The sequence below is a fragment of the Gallus gallus genome, chromosome 1 (genome assembly GCF_016699485.2).
Source record: "Gallus gallus isolate bGalGal1 chromosome 1, bGalGal1.mat.broiler.GRCg7b, whole genome shotgun sequence".
NCBI classification, from domain to species: Eukaryota; Metazoa; Chordata; class Aves; order Galliformes; family Phasianidae; genus Gallus; species Gallus gallus.
In genome coordinates this window covers 82,874,451-82,886,923 of record NC_052532.1, presented here as the reverse complement: position 1 = coordinate 82,886,923, position 12,473 = coordinate 82,874,451, and the positions used below count along the sequence as shown (strand labels likewise).

General features: G+C 40.7%; 1 protein-coding gene across 48 annotated transcripts in view; it reads right to left on the bottom strand.

The window, feature by feature from the left end:
• The window catches only part of ZBTB20 (zinc finger and BTB domain containing 20), a 477,629-nt gene that overhangs the window by 102,963 nt on the left and 362,193 nt on the right, over window positions 1–12,473 (bottom strand). For 10 of the 48 annotated variants that reach the window (XM_046905167.1, XM_046905159.1, XM_046905170.1 and 7 more), the window contains one exon: window positions 4,984–5,124. The exons of 36 other annotated variants lie outside the window; for them this stretch is intronic. The gene's annotated coding sequence lies outside the window, so the exon portion shown is untranslated. Of the gene's footprint in view, window positions 1–4,983; window positions 5,125–5,205; window positions 12,441–12,473 lie in introns of those variants that run through there. 2 more of the 48 variants (XM_040646290.2, XM_040646295.2) reach the window with 2 other exon arrangements.

The window sequence follows — 12,473 nt, the reverse complement described above, 5'->3', positions numbered from 1 at the left end:
ATCCATCTGTCTGCCTCCTATAAGCAGTGCTTCCCACAATCCACATTCTTACAGTGTACTCTGTGGTTACCTCACTCACCTTCAGCCTCACCACAAGTAATGTTTCTCTCCTGTGAGCTCCTCTCATCAAAGTAATGGTTCAGGCTGTCTGATAGCCTTCCCCCCACGGTGGTCAACATCTGATGAAAGGGACCATCGCCCTATAACACACTGGGTTTCTACATGAGACTCAAATGTGACAGATTACTTCCTCACCCCAGATGATCAATTTATCTCTTAAAATCTGCTCTCTTCCCATTTTCTTTTTTTTTTTTAAAATTAGCCTTAGTGACATTCTGTCTGTGGTCTGTGGACCACTTCCAGGTGTTTTATGGAGGTATATCTGTCTACGAGCAATAATGAAGCATTAACTTTTCCACAAGTGGCAATGTTTCCTGACATTTTTGACTGGGTCAGATCACTCAAGGTTTCCTCTAATACCACTGGGACAAATTTCTTCCTCTCTTTTGTCTGGCATTTCTTGGAAGTAAACTCAACTGCAACCCCAATTTGCAAAACTCTTTTTTTTTTTTTTTTTTTTTTTTGCAAGACAGAAACTTGCAAGAAGATGACAAAATGGCAGAGTGACCAGGGAGACTGGGCGACTCCTGACTTTAGGTCCTACTGCAGAGAAAGAGTCTTTCAGTTCTAATTCATGTTATGTCTGACAGCCAGAGAGTGAAAATAAACAGCTCAAATACAAAACAGTGAGAAAGTAACAAAGCAGATGCACCCATCTGCTCAATAATGCCCATTTAGTTTTCCTCCTTCATGCTCCTGCCACTTCATTCAGCTCATAGTAAAGGTGCTACAGGTGGACAGAGAAGCAATATCAACGTCTATTCTATAATGATGATTTTTAATTTCATCATCACAGAGTATCCTAATTCCACTGTTGTCTTTTAATGCTTTGGAAAAAAGGTGTGCCTTCAGCAGGGAGACAAATGTTAGTTCAGACCAAGCCAGCAGTACTGGTCTTTAAACAGGAACAACTCCAAATATTGGTGCTACCACACATGTAACACCTTAACTAACGTCTTGAACAAATGAAAGAAATTTAGGTTTATTATCCATGCCAGGATGTCCTAATGTGGGAAAAAAGCCAAAATAGAAAAGTCAGAAATTGTGCATCAAGTAGGTGACAGAAACATTATAACATGAAAGCTTTAATGTCAGATTCCTGATGTACCCATACAGCTTGTGACAACTACTGCTGACTGCAATGATATTCATTCTGATTAGAAGTGATGCTATCATATTCCTTACTCGCTTCACAAAGAGTACCTTCAAGGAGCAGTGCAATTTCCAGAATCCAGGGTGGTCCCTACCACGATCTCACCTTTAATCAACAAATTTATGGAGTCGCCACTTGCTCATTCTAAGGAGTGAATGGTTAAGTGCCATTCAGAGCCAGCCAGGAGTCTGTGCATGAATATGGAACAGAGAGGCAGGAGGGCAGCAGAAAGTGAGAGAATAATCTTTTATACCAAATTAAAAATGCAAAATTTTAATGAAAATTTTAACTGCTTTCACAGTTTTCTGGTATTTCATCTCATGAAAAAAAATAGGAAGAATTAAGTTTCATAGACATTGGAAACCCTAAAAAACAGAGTTATCTTTAATTAAACAATACAAGCATTGTTGACTTATTTGTTGTTGTTCTGCTTTGAAGAAAAAAAAAAGTAAAAGGAAGGGAAATGAGAACAGTTTCATTTCTTTTACTTTTCTTTTTTTTTTTTGCAATCACTAATGAAGTTTTCTGACCAATTCTTCCAGTAAGCTATCTCATTGGACGTGATGTGGCAACAAGGATCTGTTACCCATTGTGGTTTCAGAACTAAGAATGGATTGGATTGTCTTCTCTGTTATTTTAGCCCCAAAGTATATTTTAAATAGCCTTAAAGAGAATGAAAATTCTTCTCACACCAGTGGCAGGCAGAAATGGCTTTAGAAATTACTTTCATATTTCCAACAGTTTTTTGTTTCTTTTTTTCTCCTTCTGAGTAATTTTTCTTTTCTCTCCTTGTACAAATGCAAAGGGATAGCCTTGTTTGAAAGATATCAGCCAGACTACAACCCTCAGTGATCGATCAGTCAACAATACCCAGATAAGAGTTTCTAGCAAGTAGTGAGTGTGACAGAGTTTACTTCCACACACTTCCATCAAACGAGCAACAGGTCAGCCATACAAAGCCAGTTTGAAGGGCCAGCTTTTTTTTTTTTTTTTTTTTTTTTTTTTGCATCTTCAAGCGTACAATAAAAGCATACATCTTCTTAAAAGCTAATCTGACCAGTCCAGATTGGCAGCATTTCAGTGCTTGGCCTTAAATGGCATTTTAGAAACTATCTTTTGTCTCACTGTTTTCTCGGACCGATGAGGACTAGGCATACTTTGAAAAGAAAAGCAAAGTCCTTTAGAAATAAGGATATATTTTCTTAATAGAAATCAACCAGGATTTTACCCTGGCCAGATAATTTTATCAAGATTTAAGAACATTGACATCTTCAAAGTGCAGAGAATTTGTTACACTCGAAGACAGAGCTTTTGTAGCAGCAGTGACAATCTTTAACAGAATTATTTCACAGGTGAAGGAAGACAAGAGAGAAATGACACAAAATTTGAGGTAAAGATGCAACAACTCTTTATACTGACCTAAGTGAAAGCCAAAGATAAATGCAACCTTGCTGCTTGCACCTGATCACTTTGTAGCATTTTTTCAGCCTATACTGAATCAATCTTCTCAGTAGCCCTGAGGCAGGAAAACACTGGCTAGTTTTGGAGTAGTTTGGAGCCATTTAGAACAAGGGTGCTAAGTGACTTGTCCAGGGCTGTGATGCGAAAGGGAGGAGGGGTGAGGAAAACAGGTCCAACTCCTTGTGCTCCAGGTCCTGGCATGAGGAGTGGTCCCACTGCAGAGGAGGCTGACTGAGACAGAGCAAACTTGAGAAAACTGAAAGTACAGTTACCCTCATAAAGTTTTACCCTGTTCTTTGTTCTTCTGTCATTAGAAAAAGAAATCAACAACAACAAAAAAACAAAAACAAAAACAAAACAAAACAAAACAAAAAAACAACGAAAACCAACTATGTATGTAGAAAGAGCTTTCTCTCACCTAATTAGGCCTCCCTTTTGTTATACTCCAAACACCAGAGTTTTAATCCTGAACACAGAGGGTTCTTGGGCAGAAAATTTGGCCAGCTTTTTTTCATAGAGTTTGAATGCATTCAGATGCTTTAAAACCATATGAGCTCCTCACTAACCTGAAGATTAAGCACTACGTTTTCAAAGCTATAATGAGCTAAGCTCGTTAGTATCCTATGAGATAGGGTACTATCGACTGACTTAGAAGCCTTAGTCCATACTACCTCAGGTGAATTACCACTATTTTTTGTTGCTTTCTTCACATAATCTGCTATTTCCCCATTTGTCTGGATGTTACTGACCATCACCAACTATGTTTGTTTCTCTTTTCTGTTCTTTAATTCCCTTATGACGCTTCATTCTTCACAGTGTTTTCTGTGGCTGTTCTAAAGACCCTCACTCTTATTCTAGCCTCTTTTCCTCTTTATAATCCTGGTCTTCACATTTACTCATGTATTTCTTGTATTTTTGCCTCACCTACTCTGGGAGAAAGCCACTGCTTCTGCATACAGCTTTTCTTCTCTGTTTCACCATTTCTTCTGAAACCAGTAATCCCTCGCCCTTCAAATAACACTACTCTATAGCCCCTACCTTCAAACTGTACTGTCGTTGCCAAAAATTCACAATCAACAAGCCTGACCAGCAGAATTTCTTAATAACAAGTATGGCAAGAAGACTTCTGACAGAAGAAGGCTCATTTATGCATCAGACCAAGGCTGAAGTTAGACAAATTCAGATTCAGAAGTGAAATGGATGTTGAAATGTTTAGAAGAATTGTTTTAAAGTAAAGATTAAGGTTACCTGTCTTTCTGAAATGTATGTTCTAGCTCACTAAAAGATATGATTCAAGAAATGCAGTAGGCTTTACCACATGAAGGGAACCAGATGAGACTTATCACAAAGGTCCTTGCTGCTTGACCATCTTCAGAGATGAAAAGGCATCAGCATCCACAGAGCCTCTGACATTGTTATGCAGTCTCACACATTGTTCCCACCTGCTAGTACATGTTGAGTAGTTCAGAAGAACTACTTTCCTCTTTAATTACAAGGACATTTCTCCATTTTTGCTGAAGTTTCCCTTTCCAAGCCAGGACTTCCTGGCTGCCTTGAAAATGGTGATTAATTGAAACAAATGTGTTCCACTACTGCCCATCCATACGCAGAAAGAAAAACAGAACAACATTTACTTTTCAAGAGACTTCTCTCATTTCACAGCTCCAGTCCCTGTCCCAGCTTCTACTCAGGACTTTTCCAGTCTGCCTCCAATTAAATTGACCTAGTTTTCCTGGGCTCATTCAGATCCCCAGAAGCATCAGTAAGAGCTCAAGATTAATATATATTTTTTTCTACTACATCTTAGAAAGATCTTAGCAGCCACAGAGCTGCTAGGCCCAAGACACATAGAGTTATCAATGTCTCAATTTACATTCAATTACCATTTGAAAATTTATCTTCATCATCATAACTATAAAGTCATGTTTTAACTATGGTACAACTAACAGATATGGAACCAACCATCTCTAAAACAGTGGACTCTTCAAAATCTGGTTAAGTTCATTCTAAACTGCACATTTATGACATTGCAAAAATTTACAAAAAAACCCATGAATTAATATTTGTCTAGTACTTTAACATAAGAAATGCCGTTACTGTTGTCAAAAAGTCTACTGCGGACTTAAGTAGCTGTGAGAATGCAAAACAATTTAAAATGTGAATAGCTTTCGTAACTAATAGCAAGTAGGCAATATAACAGATGGCAACTCACATGAAAGATAAACCGCATCTTAATAACAATAACTTACATTCAGAGGGGTAGTGTTTCCTAGCTGTTAGCACGTGGCACTGGGATCCAGCATTCCCAGGTTATCTTCCTGGCTCTGTCACTGACTTGCTTTGTGCACTTAGAAAAGTCACTCAGAATCTCTACGCCTCAGTTTCCTCATCTGTAAAATGGAGATAATTCTTACAAATACCACCAAGCAGCACAGGAGAAGAGGCTCAAGTCATTACTTTCTGTAACAAACGTTTTGAGACAGATGAAGGTATGGAAGAGTAGCGTTTGCTAACCCTACTACGACCAAATTCCAAGGTGGTTACTCCACTCAGCACAGAATGGAACAAGGCAGCTGTGTAACAATGCTTTGCATCACAGTGACAGAGTTCAGGCCAGGAGCTGAATATCACTGTGCCCAACTGACGCTTCAGAGGGAATTCAGGGAGGCCAAATATAATTACCTTAATTGAAATTTAGCCAGGACATTATGCAATCTGTAACGGCAGTCTGAATCTCTATTTTATATCTCCAACAAAAGGGAGCACCTACAGCTCTCCAGGTTTCTGTCATCATTAGTTGGCACATCACTTCATTTTGATCAGAAACAAGAGAGCTTCTCACCCTCTACCTCTGCTTTGTGCAGCTCTACAGAGTTTCATGAAAGTCCTCCAAAGCAAGAACCAAAATGATCTTACGCTGTCTGACATGAACATAACACAAAATGAAGAGACTGCAAGACAAATGTTTCTTTTTGCATTCCACTATATAACTTTTTTTTTTTTTTTTTTTTTTTTTTTGGAAGAACGATAGGTTGAATTTTTAACTATATCAGTAGCAGAGACTCTACTCTAAAAGGCTCCATTTTTGCCATGCTTTCTAGACAGAGGTTTCAAGCTGGTGACAATTTCATGCAAACAGGAGTTGTAGAAAAAAAACCCCAAAACTATGTATACATATATATGTGTGTGTGTATATATGTGTATATAGTTTTTGGGTTTGCTTATATACATATATGTATGTATGTATGTATGTATGTATGTATAAATATACAAAAAAAGAACAGCTGATCTCACTGAAGAAGATTCTGGCATCTTTCTACTCAGTTTTCCTTGGTATTTCCTGATTTTCCAGCCAAAGAAATCATCATAAAACCCTTCTTTTCTGGGAGGAGGGAACAAAAATTATTTCTCACGCTAGCCCTTTAGGCTTTACAGGATATGTAGTTGAGATTAACAGGTCAAAGAGTTTTATGGGGCTCATTCAAAGGACTACATAAAGAATATTCTATGTAACTAACTTATTGCTCTCCAGATGGTCAAAACCTAAAAGACCAAAAACCATGTTTTGGGAACTGTCAGTCCCCCCAGAGGGTGTGGATTCTGCTTATGCTGGCTTCAGTGGAAACAGAATCACACTGATTTATTAATTTTCATTTAAATATTAAATTCGTACAAAGAAATGTCTGGAAATTCCATGCTGTTATTTTCAAAAGAAGTGAGCTCAAATCTCAAAATCTGGATATGGATGCCTAAAAGTGCCAGAAGTTCAGGAGAGTTTGAACCAACAAGGCTGGCTCAGGCAAACTTTGAGTGTTTTCCCAGGATTTTTTGAAGGCCAATACAAAGGTTTAAAAGAGAAGAGAAGCATGTGCAACATGGCAGAGTTACAAAAAAACACTGCTTGGAATTTCCTGGGTTTTATGAGATTAAAAATTGTAAGTCTAATTTCTTTAAAAAAATTAGATCTTTATAATTTTCATTTTGTATTTGAAGAAACACTAAAAATTAAAAAAGGAATGAGAGTGGAAAAATTAATGGGCTTCAGTAATCAGTTAATCAGAAAATGCTCCTGTCGTAGCGTGACTGTCCACCACATATGGAAAAAAAAAAAAAGAAAAAAGAAAAAAAGAAAAAAAAAATAACCATGACTTACTTCATATTTTCCAAAATAACTTGAGCTTTACCTTTGAGTTTCAACTCAGTTTGCTTTTTGGTGGTAAACCACTGAAGTTGGTGTTTAGGTTGAAATATCATCTTGCCATAAAACTAATAGAGACACAGAACAAAAACATGCATCCTGGCAAAAATTAACATGAATTTGTTCCTTACACTGGCCACATCAGATTGACATGAATTTTATGCCCTAATGAAATGTTAAATGAAAGTGAAATGCCTTCTGCGAGCAGACCTTTTCACCACAAGCTGGACCAGGGATCGCTAACATCGGAAGGCAGCAGGATGACTTACGCTGTAGGAAAACATATTTTGATGGTGGTGATACAGTCTGAGGCCCCGTGAGCCACACACTGGTGCACTAAAGAGACGTGTGTCAGACAAGCTGTTTTGTCTCTTGGCTAACACACTCCCAGGCACTGAATAGATCCGGACTGGGCTGGCTTGTGGAAAAAAAAAAAAAAGTCAGATGAAAGCAGGGAAATTAAGCCAAGCCAAAGTACAACTTTGGTGCAATTCCACTGATTCCAAACTATGCTAACAAAACTTCATTAGCAAGGGATCTGGCCTACTCTGCCCATACTAGAGCCATGCTCGCAAACATCAGCTGTGGCACTTGGCTTTAAAGTTCCTGCAGCTCTTCACTGTATTTATGTAAAAAGGCAGCTAAATATGCATTTCATCATGATTTTAGCTTAGAATAACTTTGAGATTGAACAATCTCTCTGTAAAGTTCCAAAAGTTTGAGAAGAATGATTATTTCTGTAACTAAAGCTGCAAAAATGGCCATAAGCTTGAGAGCTGCCTTCTGCCTTGCAGGCCTGCTGCCCTTGAGCTCTAGCCTTGCTGCCGAGCTCTTGCTGACTGTCAAGTCACCCAAATTCATGGGTGGCTTTGAGAATGAGCTCACATATAACTATCAGCAGCTACAATGGCTCAGAGGGCCGGAGCACATATGGGGTACCAGGGAACACAATGAGTTTTGCACAAACAGCATGCAGTTTTTAAAGATTTGTAACACTGATTTCAAAACCAAATTTCTTCCAGAAAAGCCCCTAATTCCTGCCTTGGGACCACGAGTGTGCCTGAGCACAAGATGCTGAAGCAAAGCTGGTTTTGAGCTGCTACAGTAAGAGAGAAAAGGCAAGAAGACTCAAAATATTGCCTGCGGTCAAAGATTCTCTTAGTTCTTCAGATCACTGGCAAAAAGGAAGGGCTTGCTGTTGAGAGCGAATAAGAGATCCTTTAGCACGTTGATAATTTTCTGTCAGAACCAAAGGTATATAACAACAAAGTTTGGGAATGCAGGAGTCATCTCAGCTCTCGTCCACCTCAAGTCTAACACGCAGTGCCTTGCAGTGTGACACTTATTGTGTCAGTGTCGGTGTGAAGCACAGTTTCTGGCTTCCAGTTTGAGCAGATCACCTGAAATCCCAGTGTTCCAGCTCTGCTTTTAATTAGCTTCTTCTCAGGAAAACCTGCCTCGGCTTCGGTGGGAAGGTGCCTCAGCTAGATAAGGGAAAAGAAACACCACCACCTAGCAGGCAGACCTAGATGTGGTTCAGCACAGTGGGAGCGAAACACAGTTGTTTCTGGATTCACAACAAAAAATTCGTAGCCTATATTTGCCTCACATACAAGACTGCTTTTGTACGCTGGCCTAAGCATACACCAGGGAGGAAATGCTGAAACTTAGAGATCTTCAGCCCCACTGAGGGGAGCACCAGCACAGGCCGTGTGCAGGCCATGCACGCCCTACAGCCTGGCTCAGCACAGTGGGATGAGGGCCCAGGCCCAGTGCACAGCACTCTGTGACCAAGACACCTCCCGCAGAAGTGTCACCAGTTCCTTTGTGTCACTGCGGAGCCAAGAGGATTTCGGCTCTGACCAAATTCAGACGGGAAAAGCACGGAGTTTCACAAAAATCCAGCAGGAATCACAGAGGGAGCCAAGTTGTGTGAAAAGCTCGTCCACCGGTTTGCTTGCCAAAGTGCATTACAATTCAGGTCGCACAAAACCGAAACAAATACTCTGAGTTCCTCCCAAACAATCTAAAATTCTCCCCCTCCGAACCTACTTGTTTTGAAATGTCTTTAAGGATTTCTTCCTTTCCCTTTAAAAATCAGTTCTTACTAATTGTCAAAATAAACCCTTAGTTTAAAAACAGAAATGAAAACATCGCATAGGAAAGTACCAAAACAAAACATTACCTCTGTTTGGGAGAGACAGACCTTTTCTCTTGCAACAATTTCACATGTTTTAAAGCAACTCATTGTTTCTGCTGATGTGATATTGCATTTTTAGGCAACAAGTTTTCTTTTAGCCCAAGCCAGCACTGAAAGGAGAAGTCATCGCACTGAGAGACTCAGGACCACGAACACTGCTGTCTGCTTGGCTGCCCACCTCCGACTCTCACTGCTGTCTGGCTCTTCCCAGCCTATTCTTAGGCACCAGCACTCCAGTACAGCAAACTTCTGTGGATGGCATGCACAGAGAGGCTCTGATACACACCTCTGGCCTCACGCCATGTTCCCGGAGGACAATATTTAATTTCCTGACAGCCCTAACTTATTGCTGCTCAGCTAAATGCAGGAAAGCCCAGCAAAGGGATCACTACCCAGCAGCTTGTTAAAGTCAGTGGGTAGAAGTGCCCACATTAAGCAAGCAAACAGCATAAAGTTTTCGGGAGTGAAACGAATGGTACTGGTCAGTGAGGGCTGTCCCAGCTCTGCATTCCTGCTGGGACTGACACAGGTGCACTCTAACTCCAGCAGCAAAGCCTGAGTGATGCACATATGGATAGACAGAGAGGGGTAAAAGGAAGAGAGTGGGAAGAGGTAGAAGGGAGAAAGAGAACAGAAAGGTGTTCATTGTTTTTTCAACTTGACAATGAACTCCAATTTTGGCAGAGGATTAAAAACAGCCCTTGAAAATAATTGAGGCTTTTTTTCTTTTTTTCCCCTTTTCTCTAAAGCTTCAGCACAAAAAGAGGGATTATAAAAGGAATACACTCACACATAAAACTGAGGGGAAACTGGGGAGAAGGAAATGAAAGAAAAAGAAAACAAACAGACTCCTTGCAGGCCCATACTGCTAACGGGAGTCCAAATAAAGAGTCATATGATATCTGATAGTGCAGGACACGTCGCCAGGAGCTGGAGCGGATTGCCTGCAGGAAGAAAGAGCCAGTGTGTGACTGCTCAAAGAGCTTTTCTTTCCTCTTTTTAATTTTTTTTTTTTTTTTTTTGCCCTCTCTCTCTTTTCTCCCATACTGTGAATGTGTGACTCTCAGGTCAGATCTACGAGGAGTCCCCAACAGGCAGCGATTGCCTTTCTCTGCTCTTCTGGGAGCACGGACAGTGACTGGAAGATGCCTTCTGCTTGAGACTGAGGGGATAACTCCAGACTTCAGACCTGTCTGCCCTCTCTTCTCTGTCACCAGCTCCATGGTTCAGACACAAAATGCTCATAAAAACAACTTGTATTGGAAACAGAAGAGAGGGAGAGAGGAATTAAAAAGATCCAAGGAGGGAAAACATAGAGACTGCTTATCCTACGGAAAACTTCAAAGGCCAAGTCCCGTTTCAGTGCTCTCTTGTTTACTTTTCCTCTGATTTTTTTTTTCTCTTTTTCCCCCTTTTCAGCAGTGAGGGAGCAGGACAGAGAAGTCACTGAAAACACTGAGACCGTGAAAACCACCCAGAGTTGGGAGAACTCTCTGGATGAAGGAGGAAAGGGAGGATTTTAAATAAAAGAGAGGAATTAGCAATTTGCCAAAAGTTAGCCTATTCATTGTGTTTGTCAGCAGAGCAGTGAGCAGGTTTTGGTGACTCTGCCAAGGCTTTCATGTTACCCCATTGAGCCCACAAAGTGTTTGGACTTGAGGCTGCTGTCCCCATTAATTCGGAGCGCTGCGATCACCTGTCGGGAAGGGACCGAGCTGGGACTGAAGGCTGGGACATTTGGCTACCTCCTTCTGCCACCACAGCCATGTCCAGCAGAGCCCTGGGAAAGCCCCAGCAAAATCCATACTGGTCATGGCTGGTTTTAATTAGCTTCTTCAAAGGACGGGCTTCATCCACCAGGACTTTTTCCCCTACAACACAGCAGCGTTCCCACAGCGGTGTAGGCAGAGCCAAAGGACACGGTTTCCCCCTTTCTTCCTATGAAGACTGTAAAGGCACTAATTCTCAGTGCACACTCATACCACACAGAGATGTTGTTCACAATCAGTGCCACAGAGACAGCTGCGGTACCTGTCTAGCTCTTACAGGCGATCTCTTCTGAGGGAAGCCTGCAGCATGAATATATAAATCAAGGTACTGTAGTAATAATGCTCCATATCCAGAAACGATCACTGTAACTCTCCCATCATTTCATCTAGTTCTATACAGCGGGTGCTTCTCCTGCTTACAGAGTGGATATAATGCATGGTTTCCTCTCTTGTTTGCTGTACAACTGATATATATTGCAGCTCTGAGATAGGTAATTTGTCAATGCCAGGAAAATACAAATCAATAAAGGAGGGAAGGCAGAATTTGGCTAGATACAGCACTTCCTCCAGATACTGGATTTGCAGTGGTACATATTCTCAAACATCCTACCCATTGTACAGCAGGCAGTAAAAAGAAGATATCATGTATGTTATATACCAGATGCAATAAATTTCCAGTCTAACCGTCTCCCTAAACATGATGCATTATTCCCCTCTATACGGTGCGTGGAAAGATCTATGCCTTTTCCACACGCGAATACATAAAGAGTGTATATATGACAAACACAGCCAGAAGAACAAAAAAAATCCCTCAGATTTATCCCTCGGACTTCCAGGAGGTCTATCCCCAAATCCTCAATTTGGGGCACTACAAGAAAACCCAACTCAGAAGGCGAAACGGAGATCTCTGAGAGGGGGTCCCATCCACCAGGAGGAACGAACAAACAAACAAACAAACAAAAAATCCCTGAGCTCCGACTGATCATTTGGGCTGCCAATGAGAGGTGACTTCTGGACAGATGGTCAGGGAAAATCTGGGGCCGTGAGCACAGACGCCGGTGCCCCATCTGTATTTTAGGATCCCAGCTCCAACAAGCCATTACCAACTTTTTTTCTAAGTGACAGAAAGTGAAAGATTTCTGTTCCCACCGATGTATTTCTGTTTTGCTGAAACCACCCTGTTTCCTTCTTTTTTTTTTTCCCCTCCCCGGTAAGAATTTGTTGTTTGATTTTTTTAAGTAAACAGAAACTGCTCACGGTATAACTTTTATGCCAAAAAAGAAAAAGAAAAAGGAAAAAAAAAAAGAAAAAAAAAGGACGAGGTAAGTTGGCAAAACAGCAATCAGATTTAAAGAGAGAGTGAAAAAGGGGAGAAAAGAACGACATATCAAACTCACTTGGTCTCGTCCCCCTTCCATTCCTGCTCTTATTAATTCCAAATTCTAATTTGGAGGTAAGGGAACTGAATCTCCTTTCAATCTATTTTGCTGCTGCCACACATTCTGTGCCTTGCTTCTGCCTCTTTCTTTTTAGGAGGGGAAAAAAACACACACAAAAAACACCCTAATAAAA